The 26,430-nt window shown below is 38.5% G+C and overlaps 1 protein-coding gene across 2 annotated transcripts in view; it reads right to left on the reverse strand.

Annotated features, from left to right (window-relative positions):
• The window catches only part of LOC103510816 (anaphase-promoting complex subunit 5), a 67,544-nt gene that overhangs the window by 2,714 nt on the left and 38,400 nt on the right, over positions 1–26,430 (reverse strand). The window lies entirely within an intron of this gene.

The raw sequence follows: 26,430 nt of genomic DNA on the forward strand, positions 1-26,430 counted from the left end.
TTTATCAGGATACATTAGAGTACGTAGCTCGTATAGGTCTGTATAGATATTTACCTACATATCTCTTTAAATTTAATATTGAAAGTTCGTGTGCGTGACCCAATAATAATAAAATCCCTTGCGATATTGAAAGAGCAGAACTGTCCAAAGTTGGGCCAATAGGTAATTTTTCTATAGACATACGTTAATGGCAGGGTGAAGTTTGTCGTCTTAAGCCACGAAATTGCAATCCAGCGTACCGCAACCGCGTTTGAGATCCGAAAATTTAATTTTTGTCCGCAGCGAAGATCGGGGAAAATAGTTGGTTAAATGTTAAGAAGAAGAAGAGAAAGAGAGAGAGAGAGAGAGAGAGAGAGAGAGAGAGAGAGAGAGAGAGAGAGAGAGAGCGAGAGCGAGAGAGAGGAAAGAAGAAAATATGTAAAAAGAGCCTCAAATTTTCTCTAAGCTGAGTTATGTGGCCCCGGGAGTTCCTTAGGTTGGACTTGGACACCTCTCAGATGGCAGATATGTAGACATTCGATCATGTTGGTTTTAATCAATTCGTGAACGATGTAGTTTTGACAGAATATGAAATGGAAATAGAGGTACTGGGGGAAATGGGTGGGGGCACATAAGGTGGAAGGTATTGGGAACTTATCAAATATTCACAGGCTCACGGCGGAAAAAAATTCATATCGTTAATAGTGGCGTGGTTACATATTTGAAGTTTTATGTTTTTAGTATTTCAACAAGTGCCCGTATTCTGCGGGCTATTTCGGAGTGCTCGCAGTGTCAGAAGAGTAAGAAACACTGGTTACAAAGGAAGATGGTCTACGACTAAAAATTTAGGTAATATCAGGTCGAGTGTCCGGCGGTGCAAATGTTGTTCCCTGATAAATATACCTCGGTCAATGACTTCATTTGGATTTGATATTTGAACCACCAAGATCCAGATCCGAAGTCCGTCGCGCTAGTCACTAAACTAAGGCGCGCGGCGCGCCAAAAAGTTGGACGGGCGAGTTGTTTTGTGTTTAATTTGTTAAAAAATATCAGTTCTAAATCTTATGTTAAATGTTTTGATAAAATGCAAAACTGTTATCTACGAGTCTTATTCTAGTTGATTTTAATTAATATATTCAAAATATAAAGTCTAGATAGTATTTTTTGTTAACGCTAATGGTACGTACATGGTGTTTCACATCCTTTCGTTGCAGTGGGATGGTAGCCTTTGCATTCATATGGGCATTAGATTTTGAAGGACCATATTACGAGTATACTGCCAGCTCAAGACTGGAAAACTCGGCGGCGCGCCGAGGTTACAAAGTGTAAAAAATCCTTCAATTAAATAGATAAATGGGAAAAGTCTTTAGATTTTACAAAATGGCACTGATTTCTTGAACTTAAAAATCCCTTAGCTACCTTCCGACTACACCTCTGTTTCCACCTACTCAAGAAACCACACTATGCAAGCTTAACTTGAGTGTTATACCGGGATGGAAAAGGAGACATATGTGGGGAAAAGTAGGGAGCTCTAATTTGACTTCATACTCTTCATAGCAATCAAATTAGTGGTGAAAGTTGAAGTGTTGATTGTTTTTGATAACCAAGGAAGGAGAAGCTTAAGACAAGGGGGAAGAGGTTCTAGTTTACTTTGTAATGATGAAGGGGTGTTAGGGGTTCTTACTCGTATATCCGCATGTATCCCATTGGAATTGATTAATTAATTACTACATATGTTTGTACCTTCCTCCCTAATTGGTGGTACCTACTCACTGACCTATTTTGTATTAGATATATGCACTTACCCACATTTAGCCCGTACCTATCAGTCCTATCACCAATAGAGACCAGCTACCAAGGTAGATACTCGTAGACTATTTGGTAATGATAATTCCATGTTATTTCAATCAAAGGGCAAGGGGAAATAATTGCCGAAGGCAATCTCTACCATTCAACCCTGAATCTAATACAGGTGCATACCTATGTATCTAGCACCCACCCTATTTGGAAGAGCTTAAAAAAATCCAACAATATAATCATTCTACGTATGCTTTTATGTTATCTACTATTTTCTTTTTCCTTCAAATTATGGGAAACTAGGTCACTTTTCTTTCCTTGGAGGGAAAAAATAATAATGGTAAAAAAAAAGTTCATAAGTTATGTTATTTCAATCAAAGGGCGAGGGGAAATAATTGCCGAAGGCAATCTCTACCATTCAACCCTGAATCTAATACAGGTGCATACCTATGTATCTAGCACCCACCCTATTCCTTCTTACCATCTTGCGGAAGTCCGAATTCTTCGCCGTTCCTAAGTCTTTGGCCGAAAGATACCTACATAAATAATACACAGTAAAGGTGTCTAATATCTAGCAATACAATTTTTTACGTGAGAAAACAAAGGTCGATTCAACGGTGTACAGTTGCAATAAGCCACTTGACATATATTTTCCTTTGAGCACCCTTTGTCATCTAAATACTTGAAAGCTCTAACAAAAGATCCTTCTTATAACGGAGTTAGTATTCTTTCAGAAAAGCTCTCAAAGGTGGAGTGGGAATTCAATTCCAATGCTGGAATCAACAGTTAAAACTTCGCATGAAAACGTGGATTTTTTGCCACCTTTCCAAATATTGACCACGCACAACGTTGCTTAACATTAGTGGGCCGTCAGGAACTGATGTATTTAAAAGTTTCAAAGATTAATGCAATGCTTTAAATAATCGAAACACGAAAGCTTCCTAAATTGGTCTACTTTGCAGCTGACGGAAGAAAAATGAAAATTGGTGGAGACGCCAAAATTACTTCAACTCTTCTCTTCCTATTGTTTCTTGGTTTTCTCTCTCCCTCACACGAAAGCTCTAGTTTAATGTCCCCAACAAAGACAAAGAAAGAGAGAAAGAGAGAGAGATATGTCTGCATTACTTTAGAATATGTATTACCAAGGACCGGTTTCTGGGCAGAATATTAACTATGTATTGTATACTAATACTTGTTATAATACATACATAGTACCTACATACTCGTACACTTACCAAAGTGTATAGGTAGGTAGGTAGGAGATGTTTTTATTATTTATTTATTTTAGTTTGTGTGTAGACAACCCTTTCTCGCCTAGAAACATGGGTTAAAAACGATAGTATGTACCTAGATATTTATTAATTCATCTTGTTTGTCTTTTAGATCTGTCCGACAGCCAGAGCGTGAGTGGCCAACCTAATAGCGTACCTATGACAGACTGTGTCTTCTCTATGAGCCCATATGGGTACAAAATTACGATTCTTCTTCACTTTTTGATTTTCATGATGTTAGCTGGTTAACCCTTGTCTGTTTCATGCACCTCATTGTTATCATGTTTTCATTTTCTCGTTTTTCAGGAAAGAGAAAAGATCACCAAAGTTAACGTGACGGTGTACTACGAGACCCTCTGTTCAGACAGTGTTAACTTCATCACCACCCAGGTCTATCCTCTCGTTAGCATCTTCTTCACCATCACTGAAAGAAATTTAAGAACTTCTTGGAATGAAAGGAGAGATCCAAGTTGTGGAAGTTTTTGAAAAAATAATAAATAATACAAATTCTTTTCTCCAGCATAATGATGTGGTATTCTCGTCTCCTCTTTGTTTCATAAACTCAATCTTTATTCTCTCCTCCTCTGTCATCTTATTTGTCTCATATAATGTGCTTTGCTTTATGAAAACCTAGCATCTTCGTATTCTTCATCATCCCATATTCTTGGAACCCATCCTTTCACTTAACTTATTTCCAGGGCCGGGCACAGCTTGATCGAGTCCCGAGGCTATCATCCACAAAGAGCCCACTCTGAGGTTTAGGTGTTGGGGCAAATGGGGGGGGCTGTTGGTTCCTCCTCCCTTGAGGAGCCAGGGCCCGAGGAACCCCTCTGGGAATGGCCCTGATTTTTCACAATGAGGGTGAGTCAAGGTGATAAACATAATGGCACGCCTTAACAAAAGAAGCAGCAGAAAAACCAGGATCTTGAATTCTTCAATATGTTGGGCGAATTTTCAGTACCGTGTTTTTGGTCTGTCAAAGAGACAGGAGACTATGAGGACCATATTTACATGATTACGAGTATATTATGCTTCTATTGATTGAGCTTGAGATTGCTGTTTTTGTTTGTACCTATGTAGGTTTGGGTCAAATCTTCTAACTAAATGTTTTGTTTGTACGTCTAGGTTAAAACTAACTTTTGAAAGTGTTGAGTCAATTTTATTGGGCCCCTTGACTTAAATCTGATGGCTTTTTATTGACAGCCAAGCCGACACATAAATATGTACCTACTTAAAGTAAGGGTATGTGTCATACTTATGTTACGCCGTGCGACTCGGTTACGCTGGATAATGACTTCTCTTAGATATGAACGCTTACGAGTTCAAAACGGTAAACCCCCTTCTTCAAAGTGTCTAGAATTACCACTTAAAGTTCATAAGAAAATCCAACTTCACCTACTTTGTTACTTTCCCGGGTGTTCCAAATATTTTGAAAATCTTTACAGTTTCCACATTTTTACTTTCCTTATTATTTTCATGCTCAAATACACTCATTCTTACACATTTTTTTCAGCTCCTCTCCTACTTAACAAAAATTGGTAAATTGGCATTCAAAGTCACGTAAATTGAGAGACCAATAAAATTTACAAGGGGTTTGAAAGCTACCAATCTGTGATTCTGCACAGATGCCCCTTGACACAAACTACCTACAAAACAACTAGGTACATACAGGTAATAAACAAACTCACAAATGACCAATTTTCGAACTTTGTTCAAAAGAAAATCCAACTTCACCTACTTTGTTACTTCCCCGGGTGTTCCAAATATTTTGAAAATCTTTACAGTTTCCACATTTTTACTTTCCTTATTATTTTCATGCTCAAATACACTCATTCTTACACATTTTTTTCAGCTCCTCTCCTACTTAACAAAAATTGGTAAATTGGCATTCAAAGTCACGTAAATTGAGAGACCAATAAAATTTACAAGGGGTTTGAAAGCTACCAATCTGTGATTCTGCACAGATGCCCCTTGACACAAACTACCTACAAAACAACTAGGTACATACAGGTAATAAACAAACTCACAAATGACCAATTTTCGAACTTTTACTTTTATACAGCTTAACAAACAAGAACTTCTAACAAACACCTTTTTGTAACAAGCACTATGAAACAAAAAAGTTTTACCTACCCATGAAACATTGTAACAAGTTTTTTTTTTTTTTTTTTTTTTTTTGGTTTATTTAGGCTCTGGTTTGGCTATCAACTCATTTAGTCTACGGAAAATGTGTGGACTGTGGACTCAATCAGTCTGTCGCTGTGACAACCCCTTGAATCGATCTTTTTGAATCGTTCATATTTTTATGAGTTAACACGTCGGACATATTTCGTGATTTATTAATCAACAATATTCGGTGTCGACATATCAATAAAAGTGATAATGATAACTTACATGAGTCTCCTTAGCGATAACGTATAATCAGATGATCTAATTATAAATCTATGCAGAGAGTGACTAACTTCAGTATTGTGAGATTTGTGAGTAATGGAGACGGGTCAAAATCGTTGTTATAAAGATGAGTTTTATGACACTGTTGGGGCGGACGGCCATTATTAAATCCTTATTCACCTATCTTGAGCGCAGGGATGCTTTCAAATAAATTCAGAACCAGGGGAAATGACCATGTTTCGATAATTTTTAAAGCATTGCATTATGCTTTAAAACTTTTAAATACATCAGTTCCTGACGGCCGACGAATGTTAAGGAACGTCGTGCGTGGTCAATATTTGGAAAGGTGCATGGCAAAAAATCCACGAAGATGGAAAAGTTGCGAGCGAATGTTTTTGGTAATATTCTTGGTGTTGGTCTCTTATTGGTAATGGGAACTTTTCTATTGCTTTTCAGAGTTTTTGACCTTATCCGAATATCCGTGGCACTGTATCACAGGTCATTGAAGGAATAGGTACTCATCTCTCAAACCCCACTTGGAATTCGAACCCACTGCCTCCTGCTTGATTACACATATTCTACTGCGGCATCAGCTTTATCATAGATATTATACATTCTCACATTTCTTATCATAGTTTTACAATTCTGACTCACCTAGTCTATAAATCTCTCACATAGCTAGGTATACAACCTACGCGGATACTGGTATAGTCTGTGAAATTTACGCAAAACTCGCTTATCAGTTATCTTATAGTCTATGTTAGCTTAGACTTATCAACTGACAGACAGGATGTAGTCAGCTACTTATTTCACAATATTATATCATTTGCTTTTAGATCTTAATCTCGGTGAGTTATCATGTGAAATGGAAAAACCCGGTTAAGAACTATATTCAATTATATACCACTTCATCTTATAGTCTATGTTAGCTTAGACTTATCAACTGACAGACAGGATGTAGTCAGCTACTTATTTCACAATATTATCATTTGCTTTTAGATCTTAATCTCGGTGAGTTATCATGTGAAATGGAAAAACCCGGTTAAGAACTATATTCAATTATATACCACTGTGTTCTAAACGCTAAATACTGAGATCCTAAATCCATCAGGAAAGCTGTAATATACTTGGTCTGATATAGGAGCACATCTACAATTCTACATAATTAATTATAAATAATTAGGATTAAGTGAATCAATGACATCATCTGTAAGAAAAAACAGCATAATCTGTGATTCACAAAGCTCGAGATATAAACGCATTTCTGAACAATTAATAATAACTGGGAATTCCCATGATTAGAGTTATACACTTTCGATAGAACATTTGACCAAATCAGTGTAAGTAGCTATGACGAATAAGTGGTTCCATTCCGAGGCAAAAGTGTTTATCCTGTGGCAATAGTACAGTAAGAGAAGAGAACTTAAAAGAGATATTGTATGAGATTCCGGTAAAGGACATTGTAAGAGAGAAAGTTATCGTAACAAATGATATTGTGATGATTCAACAAGAGATAATACCATGAACCGATATTACAAGGAAAAGGGTAATAGCAATAGCATCTAAGTTAGCCATTAGCGAGGTATTGCTACTATTGTGGTTCGACAAGTTCTAAACACTCCTGTGGATTACTGCGAATTACTTAGCGATAGGATTTATTAATCTCACCGTTTATACGTATTAATGATGTGATATTAAAATGAAGTAAGTACCTACTGTTACGAGTGCCAGATAAAACTGGTAGCTCGACCCTAATTTCTAATATCAGATTAATTGAAGGCACATAATTCAAGAATGGGTTATAAGTATTCATGACTTCGAAAACCGATTTGTTTTTAGAAATTTTTAATCCTGAAAGACTTAAAGTACTTCTTAAGAAGATCTCAAATTTGTATTTAATTGTCAGCCCAAAAGCGATCACCCCTACGGCTGATTGAGAGGCTGACGAAAAGCGCCAACCCCCTGAACACTGGTAAAGACAAAGAAGACTTATTAGAGGACCAATAAGTTTGTTATAAACACCTAATGACTACTAAAAGTATCCATATGGACTCTATTTATGACATAATGAACTATAACACATACCCATGAACGTTTAGCATCGTTAATCACGTCACCTAGCATTGACAAGATCGTGCCATAAACAACAATAATGCCGTAATGATAGTAAAATTTGACTGACTCCGTGAATTGCCTGCTAAATGTGCGCAAGGTTAGAGAGAAGATAATACGAATGTCACTGGAGTCATCTATTGAAACCGTCTACACCGCCTTGTAAGGCCATCCATATGGACTCTATTTATGACATAATGAACTATAACCTATAACACATACCCATGAACCTTAAGCATCGTTAATCACATCACCTAGCATTGACAAGATCGTGCCATAAACAACAATAATGCCGTAATGATAGTAAAATTTGACTGACACCGTGAATTGTTTGTGCTAAATGTGCGCAAGGTTAGAGAGAAGATAATACGAATGTCACTGGAGTCACCTATTGAAACCGTCTACACCGCCTTGTAAGGCCAGCCACTCACTATCAGGTAGACCTGACAGGTACACCTGATCAGGTCCGCCTGTCAGATTTACCTGATATCTGATGAGGACACACAATAATTATGAGGTCTACTGACAGGTACGGCTGAAAAGGTCTACCTGATACCTGATGAGCACACACACCATCAGGTAGACCTAACAGGTATTGCTGAAAAGGTCCGCCTGTCAGGTCTACCTGATACCTGATGAGCACACACACACTATTAGGTATCAGGTAGACTTGACAGGTACACCTGCTGATAGTGAGTGGCTGGCCTAAAGAAGGCAGGTTGGTATATTCCACCCGATAGTTCGTAGCATTCATACTTACCCTTGGTTTGAGGTATGAAAACTATTGAAAATTGATAAGTTTCACTAGGTAGGTACCATTGAGTAGGGAGGTAGGAAGGACAATTCTTATATTGAGGACGAGTAGATAAAATTTAATGTCTTGCATGGATTTCCGTAGAAAAGCAAGACAGAAGTAGTAAAATAGTTCTTTTAAATGGTTAAAGTATGCAAATTCACCACAGTGTCTAGTAAACAACCCTAAACTTCAAGGTTATAATGATGAGCAGTACCTATAATGATGAGTAGTCTATACAACAAAGTATCAATTCCTACAGATATGTATAGGTATCTACCTACCTATCTATAATCTATATGCACTTTCCGATTCAGAGTGCCAAGTGGTGGCTTCCATGGTCATCACTTTAGGGGTGTGAAAGACATTGAAGATTTCCACTGTCAAAATTTTGGTATTGATTGCATGCCACCATAGGTACCAGCTCATCTCTTTTTGGTGGGATTATAACTGGCTCCCTATATCCCCTAACTGTCCTCAGAAAGAGTGAGAGTAGTACATCCCGAAATAGCCTGCAGTACGCAAAGTACCAAAACCGGCGACTGGTTCGAAGATTTGAAATTGAAATGTTTTGAATTTCAAAATCAGTTTGCAGATCAAATCGTGAATCACCCGGCTGCTAACCTCACGAGCCGGGTGATTCCAAATGATCTACATATTACTAAAGGTCAGAGGTAAGTCAGGTATTGCCATTCTCACTAGGCGAGAGTATCCCGTGTGATTTTGCACGGATTTGCGATGACTACCATGATAGTGAGAATCAAAGTTACCTCAGACTCCAAGACCAGAGATGCTCAACTTTTTTCTGCCACAGTCAACATTGGACTGTTCCAACCTTGACGTTCGCCGCAGTTAAAAACATACATCCCGCTTGAAAACTGAAGAACTTAAGTTAGCCACCATCGAGTACGGTTCTTAATTAATAAAGTATACACATAACACATATTCGTAAACTCTGGCATAATCTCGTGGCTAGAGACCATCAACCCCCCTCAGTGTAGCTACACCGCTACGACAAAAACAACAATAACAACAAAAACACCACAACAATAACAACCACAGTACCCAGTACCATTATCTTTCCGAAAACTTCGTTAGGTGCTCGTAAATTGGCCGGGCATGGAAATTCCAAGTATGTTCAGACTGAAGAGCTCAAATTCCCAGGAACTTTCCATTTTTTCTTTCACTCCGTACTTTCTCGTCACATCTTGTATATTCCAGCTCCTCCTGCTGGCGAAAAAAGTTTCCGTCTGCAGCTTTTAGCTTTGAGCTACAAGGTCGCATACTAAACAGGGAAAGCCGGGAAAAGCTTTTCCCTATATCCTAGTTGGCTATATGGCTATGGAAGAGAGTGGTCCATTCTCTATATTCCATAAATCTCAGCACTAAAACTATTGACTACACTATAACTATGATATGTGCTGGAGCATTAACACTGAGAATGAAAGTGGACGTATTTGGGATCTGCTGATTTGATATGTCCCACCTGATTGAGAGTGGCGTAGGTTCACTTTTTGGTCATACGTAGAATTCGCTTTATACAGATTCACACCAATATAAAACTGAACATCCTTGTAAAACTTCAGGGAAAGTGGAAAATCACTGGGAATTTTAATAAAAATCATTTCTTCTTCTAAGCATGCCTGAAATTCAACAATTTCCGTACGATTCTGCCCTAAAATCTTAGGCTAGCCAGTCACTTTCAGGTAGACCTAACAAATACACCTGATCAGGCCCACCTGTCAGGTACTGATCAGGCCCGCCTGTCAGATCTACCTGATAGTGAGTGGCTGGCCTTAGGAAACTTCTCACTTTGAGAGAGGAAAATTCTGAAGGAGATGTCTCCCCAATCAGTACCTGTACTATCCGCAGTTTGCAGCTACGCCCCTGTGGCGAGTGACCTACCAAACCTATTGACTAACATTAAGAGCACGATACTAGAATGAAGTATGAGGTTCTCACAAGATAGCTCTATAATACATGAGCTTCAAAGGCAAAGGTTCCACGAACCTTATAATTTCGTAGTCTGTCAACCATGATGACATGTCTGGGATTTTTTAGTTATCAGTAGTATGTCCTTACATTCCTTGATGCATTTTTTTCGAGGATTGACAACGTGAAATGCATTTAAAAAGAACTGTGACAAAACGTTCGAGACAGAAAAAGGGTTTAACCAAACAACAACCCAAATATTTCGGGTAGGCGCCAAAGAAGTCCGAAGCCGATAGGCACCTCAAGAAGAAGTTTAGGCTCTGGTTTGGCTATCAACTCATTTAGTCTACGGAAAATGTGTGGACTGTGGACTCAATCAGTCTGTCGCTGTGACAACCCCTTGAATCGATCTTTTTGAATCGTTCATATTTTTATGAGTTAACACGTCGGACATATTTCGTGATTTATTAATCAACAATATTCGGTGTCGACATATCAATAAAAGTGATAATGATAACTTACATGAGTCTCCTTAGCGATAACGTATAATCAGATGATCTAATTATAAATCTATGCAGAGAGTGACTAACTTCAGTATTGTGAGATTTGTGAGTAATGGAGACGGGTCAAAATCGTTGTTATAAAGATGAGTTTTATGACACTGTTGGGGCGGACGGCCATTATTAAATCCTTATTCACCTATCTTGAGCGCAGGGATGCTTTCAAATAAATTCAGAACCAGGGGAAATGACCATGTTTCGATAATTTTTAAAGCATTGCATTATGCTTTAAAACTTTTAAATACATCAGTTCCTGACGGCCGACGAATGTTAAGGAACGTCGTGCGTGGTCAATATTTGGAAAGGTGCATGGCAAAAAATCCACGAAGATGGAAAAGTTGCGAGCGAATGTTTTTGGTAATATTCTTGGTGTTGGTCTCTTATTGGTAATGGGAACTTTTCTATTGCTTTTCAGAGTTTTTGACCTTATCCGAATATCCGTGGCACTGTATCACAGGTCATTGAAGGAATAGGTACTCATCTCTCAAACCCCACTTGGAATTCGAACCCACTGCCTCCTGCTTGATTACACATATTCTACTGCGGCATCAGCTTTATCATACATGTCTGGGATATTTTCTTCCGATATTAGCAAGTAAAATTTTCTTTTGACATCAATAATTTTTTCTAAGGTAAAGACATAAAATTGAGCATGGATGTAAAGAAAATGGCTAACCAGCCAGCCTAGTTAGATCGGTGGGTGAAGCGTCTGTCTTGTAAGCGCATGACCACAGGTGCGATTCCCACCCGGGGTGGATTTTATCCTCAAGGGATAAGGTTCGTTCTCGGAACGGCTGGCTTTCTCCTATCCTGTATTCCTTCTCTCTTCAATGTCGGGACACTAGCAGTTACAGTTCCCTCTATCAAACCTCTTTTTTTATTTAAAAAAAGTGAATCAATTTTACGTGAGAAAATAAATGAACCTTATCTGAATGACATTCTGCTAACTCTACAAAGAAGAAATTAAAATTGGACACACAAAAGTGAATGTGCAAAATTTCGCGATTTTTTTTTACCTCTCTTGTTCTCGTTATTAATCCGAAAGTTGCCGGTGTAATTCGTGAAAGGTAATAGGTATCTACTTATCTATTGAATTATGGTTCCTAAGAACCATTTGGTACCCAAGTAGGTCCCTAGATTTGGTGTTATTTTGTGAGTACATTCGTTTCCTACGTGTCAAACTTAAATTTATGTGATTGGTCACTGAATAGGTATTACGTTGCACTGCAAATCTTACTATAAAATGGCATTGTTTTTTACCACATTGTGATATCGGTATGTTAGTCAAATGCATGCCACGATATGACCTTTAAGGTAGGTACATGCGTTAGGTAATGTGCTTGTAGATAGGTAACAAGGTACCTAATGGGATTGTAGTAATGTTATTGTTATTACCTACCTATTACCTATGATGTTATTACCTATGACTTGATTTCGATACCTATTCACACACTTTAACGGACAAATACAAGTAATTTTTTACCACATTGTGATATCGGTATGTTAGTCACATGCATGCCACGATTATGACCTTTAAGGTAGGTACATACATGCGTTAGGTAATGTGCTTGTAGATAGGTAACATGGTAACAAGGTACCTAATGGGATTGTATTAATGTTATTACCTACCTATTACCTATGATGTTATTACCTATGACTTGATTTCGATACCTATTCACACACTTTAACGGACAAATACAAGTAGAGGTATTTTCCTTTCATGAAACTGACCACTGCTATTGGAAACTGAATGCAGCAGTAGTCCAATAAAAGCTGAATGGAGCTGTGGTCAAAGGAAAATACACCTTAACTTCTTAACTAAGGTGCAGACTTGCAGGCCCTGTAAGTACAGAGTTTTTCTCAAACGCTACCCCAGACATCCATACCCAAAGTCCTAGGTACACGCCCATAGAGCCCTACGCCTACAGTTTCTATTTCTACACACTCACACCCACAACTACATCCCTACACATTCATTGATGGGGAATCTGGGGATCGCTTTTATCAGAATGTTCTGTTTCATACAAAGCGTGGAAACAACACAGGGGAAAATAATGTGAAGATGGGGGATAAAATGGGGATATTGGATAATGAAAGAGGGAGGTAACAGGAGGAGAGAGGGAATGCTAGACAAGTAAAGTCAGGGAAAATGGAAATGCTAGACAGAAAAAGGAAGAGGAAGAAGCAGAAATTATAGGGGAAATGGGAGGTAGGTGAATGAATTTCCCCAGTATGAAGGATTTTAAAGATAGAACCAGAGTCGGACGGTCTGAGCGTATGTGTGCTTTGTCGCCAGACGCCCAGACCTAGGTTTGATGGCTTGCCTTACTCTGAAGATCAGTCATACATATAGCAGACTGACTCAATATTAGATCTCGAGTCACTAAACGGATACTCGAGACTAAACTGACCAAGTATAGAACTTCACAAATACCTACATAATCATTATTTCAAGCACGTATGGATTATCATTATCACAGGAGACAGAATAGTGTGAGAGTGATAATGATCACTGATAGATTGAGAGAAATGTGGGCGGATGAGTTAGAACGAGAATACGGAAGAAGTAAAAGAAAAAAGAGAGAAAAAAGGATAAGAACAAGAGAACAAGAAGTTGGGGAAGAGGAGTAGGAGGAGAAATAGGTGATTAGGGAGAAATAGAAAATAGAGGGGTAGGCGAAAAAGGCGGACTAAGGAGAGGAGAAAGAGAGTTGGAGGAAGGAATAAGAAGGAGGGTAAAGGAAGGAAAGCGTAGGAGGGAAAGAAAAGGAGGAGAAGGAGGAGATGAAAGACAAGAAGAAGAATGCGAAGATAGAAGATGAAAGAGAAGTAGATAAAGAGGAGGTGAAGAGAGTCCAACTATCTCGAGACAGAGAAAGGGGTCAAATATTATTTTATTTTTCCATAGAAATGGGAAAAATTTCATGAGGTAGAAACAGAGAAAAATATTATGAAATAATATGGCGAAGAGAAAGTTCATGAGCAGGAAATAAGGAATGGGATAACAGGGTGAACTGAATAAATAAAGACTAGGGAGAGGGAAGAAAGGAAGAAAAGAGAGAGATAGGAATGAGAAAATTTACGGACAAGAAAGTTCTATGAAGACAGCAAAAAAAAAAAAAAAAAAAAAAAAAAAAAAAAAATCAAAATTACCAGGAACCGCCGAATATGACACCTTTTTTTGGCGAAATATGGCGTTTTAGCATGGTGCCATGAACAATTAATAAGCATTTAGCGACTTTGGCGGTCTCTGATATAATTACCTATGCAGAAACGTACACACAATGGGCAATATTAATAACACATTATTACAGAGATTAAAGTGTTTCGACAGTGCAAATCCCAACATTTGGTTAGTTTCCCATTTGTACGGGATTTATCCCTAATACCTTTCCAAATTGTCCACTAATTCCTCAGCCCGAGACTGTCATTTGGAGCATGTTGCACTATACAAATTCATGCATAGTGGGAACGGATATACAAATTTACAAATAAATCTATGTACATCAAGCGTGCGAAGCGCCGCGCCGTCCGGCCTGTATTAACACGAAATAGAGTTTCCCGTTTTTTCGGCATAGGGTATACACTATACAGCTATACATACATACAACATAGGTAGGTGCCTATACTTACCTCCTGAAATCAGGTGATTGGGTGCAAAAAGAGGGGATATTTATACACACCCATAGAGCCCTACGCCTACAGTTTCTATTTCTACACACTCACACCCACAACTAAATCCCTACACATTCATTGATGGGGAATCTGGGGATAGCTTTTATCAGAATGTTGTTTCATACAAAGCGTGGAAACAACACAGGGGAAAATAATGAGAAGATGGGGGATAAAATGGGGATATTGGATAATCAAAGAGGGAGGTAACAGGAGGAGAGAGGGAATGCTAGACAAGTAAAGTCAGGGAAAATGGAAATGCTAGACAGAAAAAGGAAGAGGAGGAGCAAGCAGAAAATATAGGGGACATGATGGGAGGGTAGGTGAATGAATTTCCCCAGTATGAAGGATTTTAAAGATAGAACCAAAGTCAGACGGTCTGATGCTTTGTATGTGTGCTTTGTCGCCAGACGCCCAGACCTAGGTCTGATGGCTTGCCTTACTCTGAAGATCAGTCATACATATAGCAGACTGACTCAATATTAGATCTCGAGTCACTAAACGGATACTCGAGACTAAACTGACCAAGTATAGAACTTCACAAATACCTAATCATTATTTCAAGCACGTATGGATTATCATTATCACAGGAGACAGAATAGTGTGAGAGTGATAATGATCACTGATAGATTGAGAGAAATGTGGGCGGATGAGTTAGAACGAGAATACGGAGGAAGTAAAAGAAAAAAGAGAGAAAAAAGGATAAGAACAAGAGAACAAGAAGTTGGGGAAGAGGAGTAGGAGGAGAAATAGGTGATTAGGGAGAAATAGAAAATAGAGGGGTAGGCGAAAAAGGCGGACTAAGGAGAGGAGAAAGAGAGTTGGAGGAAGGAATAAGAAGGAGGGTAAAGGAAGGAAAGCGTAGGAGGGAAAGAAAAGGAGGAGAAGGAGGAGATGAAAGACAAGAAGAAGAATGCGAAGATAGAAGATGAAAGAGAAGTAGATAAAGAGGAGGTGAAGAGAGTCCAACTATCTCGAGACAGAGAAAGGGGTCAAATATTATTTTATTTTTCCATAGAAATGGGAAAAATTTCATGAGGTAGAAACAGAGAAAAATATTATGAAATAATATGGCGAAGAGAAAGTTCATGAGCAGAAAATAAGGAATGGGATAACAGAATGAACTGAATAAATAAAGACTAGGGAGAGGGAAGAAAGGAAGAAAAGAGAGAGATAGGAATGAGAAAATTTACGGACAAGAAAGTTCTATGAAGACAGCAAAAAAAGTTTAATATCGCACCACTTTATCAAGTGTTGACTTTCAGGACCATCATCGCTGACCTTTTCCGATTTCATCCTGTCTATCTGTCCTGTCTTATTTACCCTATCCCATTCCTATTACAAAGCAAAGCATCCTGAACATTTTCCCTCACGTGTCAAACCAATCAGAATGGCAATCAAATATCGGATATCCCAGACAGAAACTAATTACATTAAACATAGAAAGCTTGCACACAGAAAGCTCCGAGCTTGAAGCAAAAATCAAATAAAAAGCACACGGAACACAGACTCTTTGAACAATTCTCTCTCTGTTTGAACAGAGAAAACAGAGATTCAGAGAGGGCAAAAATCCGAGGTTACATTGGGTCAGACTACTTTTAATCTTTGGTGCGTGAAATCTCTTTATCTTGTCTATCTATCTTCTATTATATTTAGGTGGTGCTCGTCAACATCTTGGTTATATGCACCACTTTTTATCTTGTAATGGGATGTCGTGAAATCAGTTATCACCGCAGGAAAAATGGGAAGGAAATGAAATCACACTCAAAGAGTAGAGACCACGAGCACAACTTTCTGTCTTTTAGTCGCGTCCTCAGATAGAAATTTTAATATCTAGTGGAACCATTGCCTAAAAAAAGAGAAAGCTTCCCTTTCCACCGAGCTCTCCGTTCCCTCTATTAGGAGAACAAATAATGTACGCAAGGCCGTCTGGCAAAAAAGCACACAGCCTCCTCCCAGTCTATGAAGAGAAAGAGAAGCGTGAGGGGAATAAAGAGGGAGAACCCCTCACTCCCTCGTCTGGGGGTGAGATAAAAAGGGAATGCGAGACTGCTAGGGAGTCCCTTCCTCCTGCCAGATGAGTGGGGAGGTGGGAAGGAATTTGAGGGGAAAAGGTGGGGATAGCACCAGGGAGGCTGCGATGAAGCCCCCTCCTGTACACCCTACCCCTCCCTCAACTCCCCATCTATTTGGAGATAGGAGAGGGAAGAGAGGGGATAACGAAGGAGAGGCAACCTCCGTTGTCTCAAGCTTGCACAAGCATTACGTAACTACCCTGGACTCAAGGCAGGGTATACTCCATTGGGGTAGGTCCAAGTGAAAGTGGAAATTGACGGGGGAGCGGATGAACGGGTAGGGGAGGGCATAGGGTGGTTTTTGCGCTAGAAATATGGCGTTTTAGCATGGTGCCATGAACAATTAATAAGCATTTAGCGACTTTGGCGGTCTCTGATATAATTACCTATGCAGAGCAGAAACGTACACACAATGGGCAATATTAATAACACATTATTACAGAGATTAAAGTGTTTCGACAGTGCAAATCCCAACATTTGGTTAGTTTCCCATTTGTACGGGATTTATCCCTAATACCTTTCCAAATTGTCCACTAATTCCCCAGCCTGAGACTGTCATTTGGAGCATGTTGCACTATATAAATCTATATGCATAGTGGGAACGGATACAAATTTACAAATAAATCTATGTACATCAAGCGTGCCGGGAGGCGCGCGAACGTCAAGAGTTCGTTGCGCCGTCCGGCCTGTATTAACACGAAATAGAGTTTCACGTTTTCTCGGCTTAGGGTATACACTATATACAGTTATACAGCTATACATACATACAACATAGGTAGGTGCCTATACTTACCTCCTGAAATCAGGTGATTGGGTGCAAAAAGAGGGGATATTTTCGTATAATAAAATAACAAGTGAGTATCTTCTGAGGCTTGAAGTTTGTGAATGTGGACCATATGTATACTTACCACTCTTCATTAGATTTGGTAAGAATTGGTACCTCTATTGGTGAATCTAATGGCATATCCTGGCTTTTGGAAAGTTATTGGGTACTCACCTGAAATCAAAAGAAGCAAATAGGAATGGTAAGTACAGAAAAACAAGGAGCAATTTTGGTTCTGAACCTATAATACCATGGTACCAGTTTTTTTTTTTTTTTTTTCAATGTGATGGGCATACGAAGTTCTCTCTATCCCCTCCCCTTTCCCCATGGTACCCTGTGCTTTTTTTCTCGAATATTCAGAATCTAACTTTTGGATAGGGACATAGATAAAGCTATACTTGTCTACATATCAAAAGAAACCCTTTTTACAACTGACGTGAAGTGACGTGTTGAATTTTTAGCACGTTTACTCTTTTATTTTTCGAACTAATTGGGTATTACATAGTTGGCCTCCCAAAAAAAAGGTGGTCAAAACAGCCAACCACCGCCCTTAAGAGTTACCTATAAATAGTCCAGTTCCACGACGATAAGTAAATAACTATTGGTGACCATCAGGCAGACCGCGATAATTATGGCGAAAAACGTGAGACTGTGACAGTTTTCCTCATCAAGGCAACAATGGAAGTTGTACACAGAGTCTACCCCGATTATTCTCTTTTAATCACTTGGATTTCTCAATCAGTATGTTACGAGTAATAACGACGACTGACAGAAGTCAGATTCATTTAGGAAACAAGACACGATAAAATTGTATATTTCAGTTTAGTGACGTGAAACAACACAAGCCTGTGTCTGGCTTGTGGTTTTCACACAACGCCATAACATGGAGAGTTGGAGACCAACATAATAATTGGTCTGTAACTCTTCCACTATTGAACTTTAGGATGACGATGACTCATTTGAGTCAGTGAGTCGTCGGACTGACTCGATGACTCATGTCCCCACTGGAGATCAGTATTAAGATTTTGCTATTCATCTTGTGTTAAAACAGTGGTCATACCAGCAGAGGAAAGTTACGTCATTTTTGTTCCCAAGGAAAGCCGAAAACAGGTCGTACCTACGTAATAAAGTATACAGTATACACATAACACATATTTGTAAACTCTGGCATAATCTCGTGGCTAGAGACCATCAACCCCCCTCGGTGTAGCTACACCGCTACGACAAAAACAACAACAACAACAACAACAACAACGACAAAAACACCACAACAACAACAACAACAAAAACACCACAACAATAACAACCACACTACCATTATCTTTCCGAAAACTTTGTTAGGTGCTCGTAAATTGGCCGGGCATGGAAATTCCAAGTATGTTTAGACTGAAGAGCTCAAATTCCCAGGAACTTTCCATTTTCTTTCGCTCCGTGCTTTCTCGTCACATCTTGTTTATTCCAGCTCCTCCTGCTGGCAAAAAAAGTTTCCGTCTGCAGCTTTTAGCTTTGAGCTACAAGGTCGCATACTAAACAGGGAAAGCCGGGAAAAGCTTTTCCCTATATCCCTAATGAAAAGCCAAAAGTTACATTCCTGATCGAATCCCGTAATTGTACACTCCTTTTACATACGGGAAACTTTTGCGGGAAATTATGTAGGGTACATGGGTTTACGAAGTTCTCTCTATCCCCTCCCCTTTCCCCGTGGTACCCTGTGCTTTTTTTCTCGAATATTCAAGATCTAACTTTTGGACAGGTACATGATAAAGCTATAAGCTATACTTGTCTACATATCAAAAGAAACCCTTTTCACAACTGACGTGAAGTGACGTGTTGAATTTTTAGCACGTTTACTCTTTTATTTTTATAAGTACCTAGTAAGAATTAGATGAGTATTAGTTGGCCTCCCAAAAAAGGTGGTCAAAACAGCCAACCACCGCCCTTAAGAGTTACCTATATAAATAGTCCAGTTCCACGACGATAAGTAAATAACTATTGGTGACCAGGCAGACCGCGATAATTATGGCGAAAAACGTGAGACTGTGACAGTTTTCCTCATCAAGGCAACAATGGAAGTTGTACACAGAGTCTGTACTGCCTGTGCCATAAACTGATTAGCTTATTCAGCACATTTGGAGCAGGGCCGTACTTGGGGGGGCCGAGGGGCCCAGCCCACGGGCTTCATCTTTGCCCCTTTACTGTTGGGCGGACTCTTAAAGTTTGCAGCATCCCAAACCCCCTGGGTACATCAGTGCTTGAACTCTTTGCCCCCCCCCCTTGACAATAACCTGAGTACGGCCCTGATTTGGAATGTTCGGAGGTTTTTATTTACAAGGGAACAAATCAAACCAAATTGGTATCTTACATTGTCAATACAGAGTTAGAGACAGAAAGAAGGTAAACACAACTAGAAAATATCTACATAGATAAGAACTTAAAAACTAATTACCTATTAGAACTGAAAAACAAAGTCAACTATGAACAAAATAATATGGTAGTTTTTCAACATTAGAGACACACTAGTAGGTATTACCTACTTACCTGTTTGAGATACCTACGGACATTAGGTACTTTTACATGCAGTTTTCACTTTTTATTCTCCTAGCAATGGGTGACTCAGTATTGTGTGTTGCCTGTAGGTATTTCTACAGGATACCTAGTAACCTGTATAGGTAACAGTGTGTTACTTATACCTACCTAATTAATTTAAAACTGACAGGGAGAATCCGGGTTGTGGTAATATGTTAGCTTAGCGTGCTAGTATTTGCAAAAACAATGGGGAAATTGCAATACAACGGGGAAATAATGGAAAATGTCACTACGGGTACCTGCCCACCTACAAAGTTCTACCTTTAAAAGCTTCCTGGAAGAAATGTTCAAACCAAATTCCTAGGAAAAAGTTCAAATGTTAACTGTTTCATCACTCATCAGACCGTGAAAGGCACTTAAGTTTATTGAAAAAAAAAAAAACAGAACAGGGATATTTGAACAGGGCTCTTGTTTGTATTGAAACAAGAGCTTTATGAAAGCTGTGTACCTCTCTTCAGTCGCCAGCTCGCCAGGTATCTGTATATCTACCGCTACCCGTCTAGCTTCAAGAGAACTGGATCATCAGCTAATAGGAAACTGGAATAGACACACTCAGTTGTGAACAGATAAGAGTGAGACTAGTAATAGTGTCTTTTATTAGAAATTTCTGAGGATAAAACGGGTGTAGATTCTCGTATTTCTACAGCTTCACTGTAAGAACCGACTTTCAAAGAGCAAAACTGTTTAAGCTTTAAGCACTTTAAGCGGTCCATTTGAAAGCCAGGGGCCAGAGCCTCACACATTATTGAGGGGGGAAAACAAAATGAAAATAAATACAGAACATCGTGCATTTTGAAACGGCTAATCAAGTAATGAAAAACATCTCTGGTATTGTAGAATCAGAGGTAACGGAAAACTTCTCTTTAATCTCTACATATGTCAACCTTATATCTTTAGAAGGGTTTGAAGTACTTTGAAGAGATTATCCCGCGTACAACATCATCATATCCCGCGCTCTGAAAGCTAAAATAAAGCCTCTGTCCCTTGCCTTTGAATAAAAAGGGGGACAGAAACCCATGACTCATATCCAAACCCCCTTTGAAATCAGGCAGAATGAATTCAGGCTAAAAAATACAATTATTCATACCAATTTGTCTCACTCACAATTCACCTCCCTCTCTAGGCCTCCCCTTCATACAAAAGCAGGCAAAACCCGTCATCCCCAGGAACTATAGTTTATCAAATATACGAGACAAGTTTTTCACAAGGATAAAATAACCTCCCCTTCGTCCTTCATACAAAAGCAGGCAAAACCCGTCATCCCCAGGAACTATAGTTTATCAAATATACGAGACAAGTTTTTCACAAGGATAAAATAAAAACGGGACAGATCCTTTTTGAAAATAACATTTTCCAATCACGTTGACACTGTTGGAATATTCTGCTTATTTGAAGTTTTTTTCTGTATTCTGTATTTACCTACCTATCTCTATCTACAAGATACTTTATCCACAAGCATCCAGCAAAATTAGCCTAGTTTTCCGAAAACAGAAAATTTTACACCAAGAAACTCATACCAGACTGCAGACAAAGGTTGAGAAAACATTGGTGTTTTTTTTCTATCCCAGCTGCGCAAATTCAATTTTACAAGGGGGTGTTTTTCAGCGTACCTACTTCTTTCTTTCTTCCCAATCCCCCGAAATAAATGTTGGAAAAGTTTTCTGTCTGACGTTTTCTGTTAGAGAATAAACTTTAAGATTAACCGAGTATATGAGGATTAGTTAGGACGCGACGTTTTGGCAGATAGTTACCTGCGAACTATATGATGTAGAGTCCCCGAAATAAATGTTGGAAAAGTTTTCTGTCTGACGTTTTCTGTTAGAGGATAAACTTTAAGATTAACCGAGTATATGAGGATTAGTTAGGACGCGACGTTTTGGCAGATAGTTACCTGCGAACTATATGATGTAGAGGGATATCGAAACAAGTTGACAAGAAGAAACCAATATAATTTGCAAAACAAAATTGCCAAGATGATAGTGGGATTCTAATAATTTCAATAGTAAGCCACTTTTCAGTCCAAAGGTTGATTAACAACCCTTGAAATAACAGTAAAGCAGCTTTCCATTCCAAAGGTCGAACATGTAGTCCTGAAATAAAGCACAAGTGTTTCTACATCGAAACAAGTTGACAAGAAGAAACCAATACAATTTGCAAAACAAAATTGCCAAGATGATAGTGGGATTCTAATAATTTCAATAGTAAGCCACTTTTCAGTCCAAAAGAGTGATTAACAACCCTTGAAATAACAGTAAAGCAGCTTTCCATTCCAAAGGTCGAACATGTAGTCCTGAAATAAAGCACAAGTGTTTCTATTATTACCAGTGTCATAGCTGGCGCTATAGTTTTATTTTACAAAATATTACAGTATGATACTTACAACAGGCTGAACAAAACTTCCAAAATTTGGTACAAGCAAGAACAAACCCCATAACAATGTAGATATCATACAAAACCTACTATTGTGAAAATGTCTGGAGGCATTTTAATTAATTTCAACTGAAAGCTAGCACAATTGAAAGTAAAATATGCAATGAAGTGTGTACACCACACATTTCCTCTCTCCTGGAAATATGAATCACATATCTCAACAAGACTTTCTCAAATGAAACTCAGTGGAACAATTAGTGCGTTACGATCTTTGAACAACAATACTATGAGCCTATACATCTTTAGGCGAATCTTTTTTGCCAACTTGGTACTGTGACAAGAGAAACTTGAGACAATAAAAGAAAGTGCTCTTGAACCGTTCAAGTTTAAAGATGAAAGTGTTCAGGACAAAGTTACTCGTGTTTTACAAGACAAGATGAGACAGACATTTCTAAGTTGAAATTGAAAACTGCAAGATAGCGAGATATAGTGGAACAATTAGTGCGTTACGATCTTTACTATGAGCCTATACTATACACCTTTAGGCGAATCTTTTTTGCCAACTTGGTACTGTGACAAGAGAAACTTAAGACAATAAAAGAAAGTGCTCTTGAACCGTTCAAGTTTAAAGATGAAAGTGTTCAGGACAAAGTTACTCGTGTTTTACAAGACAAGATTGTTTTTTTGTTCACTAAGGATCAAGTTAATCAAGTGGCCTAGTGCAACTTCTCATAATCCATCTAGTTAAAGGATAAGAAATGTATTGAGAAAGGAAGAAACAATCTCGATTTACTACAGTATTTCAAGTATCTTACTTACATCTACAGATGAGATCAGTGTGACCACACGCGATGCTAAAGGCTGTGAGATAGAATAGTCATTCCTTGACTGTCTTGAAAAAAAAGGAAGGTAAGAATCTCTGCTATTAAAGTCAGTCTGGGATATTCGTAGTTTACTATAGATTGCACCTAAAGAAGTTCTCTCGAAACTGAAGACTTGCACGGAACCCAACAAATTGAAAATAGGACACGTCAACTGAGCACGACATAATGTTACCAATTTAATTGTAGGTAACCTAACCACAGCTTGACTTGGTAAGTTGTGGTTGAAGACATGGGAGTTGGTACTAAGACATAGAAGTCTGGAGGTTACCAGAGTCAAAGCCCTCGATTTACTACAGTATTTCAAGTATCTTACTTACATCTACAGATGAGATTAGTGTGACCAACTGACCACACGCGATGCTAAAGGCTGTGAGCTAGAATAGTCATTCCTTGACTGTCTTGAAAAAAAGGAAGGTAAGAATCTCTGCTATTAAAGTCAGAGTCTGGGATATTCGTAGTTTACTATAGATTGCACCTAAAGAAGTTCTCTCGAAACTGAAGACTTGCACGGAACCCAACAAATTGAAAGGGACTCCTCTTGTCTGAGCTCAAGACTACCTGTTCTACTAGGAGGTAATTACCACCTATACTTACAATATACCAGGCAAATACCCATTATTGTAGGTAGAAAATTAGTACCTGTACCTACTCCTTATTAGCATGAGCCAGATACCAAGTTGTTTACATGGTATTATCACTATTATATCCACTCCACCGACCTGCTCCGTAAATACATACCTATGTATCAGTTACCACCAATCACCAATGTTATGACACGTATTGCTTCATTTCTTGGAAATGGCCTACAGGGACAGTGAAAGGAATTTATTATTCTGATGTATTAACAGTCTTGTGTTGTTAGGAAAAGGGATTATCCCGTTCTGACAAAGAACACCAATATACAAAAACATTCAGTATGCCAAATTTCAGACCTATGGGTATCGTTGGGGTAAAGGATCCTGCTAGCTTGTGATTGAAAATAGGACACGTCAACTGAGCACGACATTATGTTACCAATTTAAATGTAGGTAACTTAACCACAGCTTGACTTGGTAAGTTGTGGTTGAAGACATGGGAGTTGGTACTAAGACATAGAAGTCTGGAGGTTACCAGAGTCAAAGCAGGATGATTTCACGAAGATGATTCTAGATGTGATATCACTGAGGAAGAACTCATGGAAACGTCTCAAGACTTCGCCCTGATGGTGATTTCACCAGAAATTTTGAGTCAGGGACTAAATTTGAAAGAGTAGGTGGGTTATTCGAGTCATACGAAACATGGAACAATACATACAATGAGTGGTGTCAAGAGCAATTGTTTTACACTGTCCAAGGTAAATTGATTATTGGAAAATACTTTGGAGAGAAACGAACACCCTGGCTTGAGAACCCGAGGTAATGGTTCACTTGCTAAGGCAACTCTCAGTAACGACAGAGTCATGATGAAAGCCACCCTCCTAGAATTCCTAGATATGAACAACAAGAAAGATAAAAAACACAACTTTAAATCGAATCCATTACTGTCTTACTGATTTGTATCTCAGCGCGTTGTAGATAAAACTTTACTGCCATTTGGGTGATTCGGGGCTTCGGGGACTTAAGTGTTGCTTTGGGGAGTCTGCAGTTTAATCAAAATTGTGAGGACAATAATCATAAACAGTAAACAAGTGGTTGCTACGAGTATTACAACAAAGTACTTCTTAACATTCCTAAATAGCTATGTAGTCTGTCGTGTTAAGTACTTTTCTTAATAATCCAGAATCTACTTGAGAGTCTTGAGACAACCCTGTCATAAAATTCAAGTTTATGTAAGAATCCAATATCAATATTTTGATTTTATTGAGTAGAAAGTACTTCTGAACATTCCTAAATAGCTATGTAGTCTGTCGTGTTAAGTACTTTTCTTAATAATCCTGAATCTACTTGAGAGTCTTGAGACAACCCTGTCATAAAATTCAAGTTTATGTAAGAATCCAATATCAATATTTTGATTTTATTGAGTAATACTTTCAGAATATAAATACTTTCAATAAAATTATTATCAGTGATAAACATAACGAGAAAGTCAACAGTCGGTAGTGTTACTCCGTCTGAGAGAGTTTTGTCTTTGAATATTTATGTTAATGGAATCCCTTTGGTGATTCAAATGATAACATAAGTAGTTTGGCCCTCTAGAACTTATTAGGAGAAAACTACTTGTACTCAAGTGCCACCTTGGATTCTGGCCAATCAGTTGAATTTTGTGTAATCAGTTTTTTAAGTATACCCTATTTTAAGGCATTTTTGCTAGACCTTCCGTTTGAACTTGTGCAATCTAGGGCGATAGGAACTTTTCATTATTTTCCCGATAGAAGAGGTTTGGCCCTCTAGAATCTAGAACTTATTAGGAGAAAACTACTTGTACTCAAGTGCCACCTTGGATTCGAAATTGGGGCCCTAAGGTTAGGGACAAGATCATCCCTAAAATTGTCTATTTTAAGGCATTTTTGCTAGACCTTCCGTTTGAACTTGTGCAATCTAGGGCGATAGGAACTTTTCATTATTTTCCCGATAGAAGACACATCATAGACACTCATATGATGTAGGACTATAGGTAGTGTGTGTATAGTACTGGGATTGTGATAAACAAGCTGTAGTGATTAGTCGTATAGTTTTGTATGCGAGAGTTAATTAGGAATCCCTTGTTTTCCTTCGTTCCAACGTGTATTGAAGCATACGTTTCTATTGAGGCATTCACTGCTTCAATGTTTAAAATTAGGGTCAATTCTCTTGTGTTTAGGATTTTGTTTGTGGTGGAAAAATTCTAGAGCTAATGTCCGTCCATCTGTCTACAATCTACATAGCAGATAGCACAGACATTAAATTTTGAATTAGGTAGTTCACTAGGGTAATAATTATTCAAGTGTAGGGACTCAGGTCTGGAGAGCTGAATCTTTAAGCACAGGAGAATTGGGTGGTGCAAAACCTTGGTCATCACCAAATCGGCATTCCTGAAGTCTGTCTACAATCTACATAGCAGATAGCACAGACAATAAATTTTGAATTAGGTAGTTCACTAGGGTAATAATTATTCAAGTGTGGGGACTCAGGTCTGGAGAGCTGAATCTTTAAGCACAGGAGAATTGGGTGGTGCAAAACCTTGGTCATCACCAAATCGGCATTCCTGAAAATTATGACGTATAATGA

This window comes from Diaphorina citri, unplaced genomic scaffold (assembly GCF_000475195.1).
Source record: "Diaphorina citri unplaced genomic scaffold, Diaci psyllid genome assembly version 1.1 scaffold647, whole genome shotgun sequence".
NCBI lineage: Eukaryota > Metazoa > Arthropoda > Insecta > Hemiptera > Psyllidae > Diaphorina > Diaphorina citri.